Source organism: Pteropus medius, unplaced genomic scaffold (assembly GCF_902729225.1).
Source record: "Pteropus medius unplaced genomic scaffold, Ma_sr-lr_union100, whole genome shotgun sequence".
Classification (NCBI taxonomy): domain Eukaryota; kingdom Metazoa; phylum Chordata; class Mammalia; order Chiroptera; family Pteropodidae; genus Pteropus; species Pteropus medius.
In genome coordinates this window covers 25,577-28,165 of record NW_024343414.1, presented here as the reverse complement: position 1 = coordinate 28,165, position 2,589 = coordinate 25,577, and the positions used below count along the sequence as shown (strand labels likewise).

The 2,589-nt window shown below is 35.7% G+C and overlaps 1 pseudogene; it reads left to right on the top strand.

Annotated features, from left to right (window-relative positions):
- Positions 1-428: 428 nt before the first annotated feature.
- LOC120606267 (60S ribosomal protein L23a-like) lies at positions 429-890 on the top strand (annotated as a pseudogene).
- Positions 891-2,589: the final 1,699 nt, after the last annotated feature.

Genomic DNA, 2,589 nt, shown 5'->3' with positions numbered 1-2,589 from the left:
TTTAACCAGGACAATGGAAACTCTTTATAAACTAACTCAGCTTTTTATTTAACTTCTTGCTATGTATACACATTCTATCGAAAGCTCAGCTTAGTGATGAGTAAGGAAGAACTAAAGGAAAAGGAACTATGCATTGCTCTCTCTTCTCTTTTCCACATATGTCTTCCTTTTCTGCATAAGTATTTAACAAATACTGGGAAGTAACACAAGTAAAGAAAGCTAGGATTGGATTCTGTGGCCATTTTGTTTCTTAAAATGCAATTCCTTTATGTATGCATTAGAAGTAAGTTGTGGTTCAAGTTGAAAGTGTGGCCTCTTGGAGTTGTTAACATGTTCATTCAGTCCTAGATAGAACGATGAGCACAGAATTCTGGTGGACCCACGATAGTGGGAACTCAGTAAGAATCCAAATGAACTTTTTTAGAAAAATGGTGCCAAGAGTGAAGAAGGAAGCCCTTGCCCCTCCCACAGCCGAAGCCAGAAGAAAGCCTTCGAAGGCAAAGAAAGCAGTGCTGAAAGGCGTCCACAGCCACACACAAAAAAGATACATACATCACCCACCTTATGGCACAAGACACTGTGTCTCCGAAGGCAAACCAAATATCCTCAGAAGAATGCCTCCAGGAGAAACAAACTCAACCAGTCTGCCATAATCAAGTTCCCCCTGACTACCGAGCCAGCCATGAAGAAGATGGAAGACAAGAGTACACTTGTGTTCCTTGTAGACGTCAAGGCCAATGAGCATCAGAGGAAAAGGGCTGTGAAGAAGCTCTATGATGTTGACCGGCCAGAGCCAATACTCTGATCATGCCTGATAGACGAAGTCATGTATTCGACTGGCTCCTGACTGTGATGTTTTTGATGTTGCCAACAAAATTTGGATCGTCTAAACTGAGTCTAGCTGGCTAATTCTAATTATAAAAATTTTTCTCTGTCAAAAGAAATACCCCAAAGAGTAAAAAATAAAAATGTTATGGAAGCCACATAACAAACAAGGTGAAAACTATATGTAAATGGAGTAGCAGGAATAGCGGCAGACACACATATTACACGTTATCTCCTCTGCTCACATGCATAGTCTGTTTTCTCATCGGTTTCACTTACAAATCACAATTTCAAATATAAAATTATTTGGAATTTCAAGATAGCAATGGCAGAAATTTAAACTAAGCATGTGACCATTCTGAGCAGGGGCCTGGCTATCTACACATGTTGTCTCATACCCTTGAAGCCAGCCCTGGGTGATGTTTTATTAGTTATGGTAAAAAAATAAATAAATAAATAAAAAATAATAATATAAAATCAATAAAATAAAACGAATAAAATAAAAATGAAATAAAACATGAAATTTACACTCAACAAATTTTAAAATATGCAGTACAATATTGTTTATTATATTCACACAGTTGTATAGCAGATCTCTAGAACTTTTTATCTTGCATGACTGAAACTCTATACCCAATGAACAGCAACTCTCCATGGCTCCCTTCCTCCAGACTGTGGCAACTACCATTCTACTTTCTTTTTCTATGGCTTTGTCTTTCTGTGAATGGCTTATTTCACTCAGTAATGCCTTACAGTTTCATCCACATTGAAGCATAGGATGAGATTTCTTTTTTAAGGCTGAATAATATTCTATTGTGTGTATATTCTTCATTTTGCTTATCAATGGACATTTATATTCTTTCCACCTCTTGGCTATTGTTAATAATGCTGCAATATGCATCTTCCTGATGATTAGTAATGCTGAGCATCTTTTCTTGAGCTTATTGGCTGTTTGTGTATCTTCTGTGGGGAAATTTCTACTCAAGTGTTTTGACTATTTTTTAACTCGAGTTATTTGTGTTTGTGTGTGTTTTTTGTTCTTTTGAGTTGCAGGAGTTCCTTATATATTTACTAGATATTAACCCCTTACTAGATATATGGTTTGCAAATATTAACCCCTTACAAGATATATGGTTTGCAAATATTTTTTCTTATTCTGTCAGTTGCCTTTTTATTCTGTTGATTGTTTTCTTTGCTGCACAGAGACATTTTTAGTTTAATGTACTCCCTCTTATCTTTTTACTTATGGTCAGAAAAGGTACTTGGTATGATTTCAGTCTTCTTAAATTCCTTAAGACTTGTTTTGTGACCTAACATGTGATCTGTTCTGGAGAATGTTCCTTGTGCACTTAAGAAGAATATGTGTTCTACTGCTTTTGGTTGGAATTTTCAGTGTATGTCTTTTAGGTCTATTTAGTCTATAGTGACATTCAAGAGTTCTGTTTCTTTATTGATACTCTGTTGTCTGGATACACTATTGAAAGTGGGGTATTGAAATCTCTCCTACTATCATTGTATTGCTGTCTGTTTCTCCATCAATTCCATCAATGTATGCCGCATATATTTAGATGAGCTGATGCTGAGTGTGTGTATATTTATAATTGTTATCTTCTTTGTGAATTGACCTTTTTACCATTTTATTCTTTGTGACAGTTTTTGACTAAAGTCTATTTTGTAGACTAAACATATGCCACCACCATTACTCTTCCTGCCTTTTCTCTTTTAGAATTTTTTTTTTTCCAATCTTTTTACTGTCAGCCTATG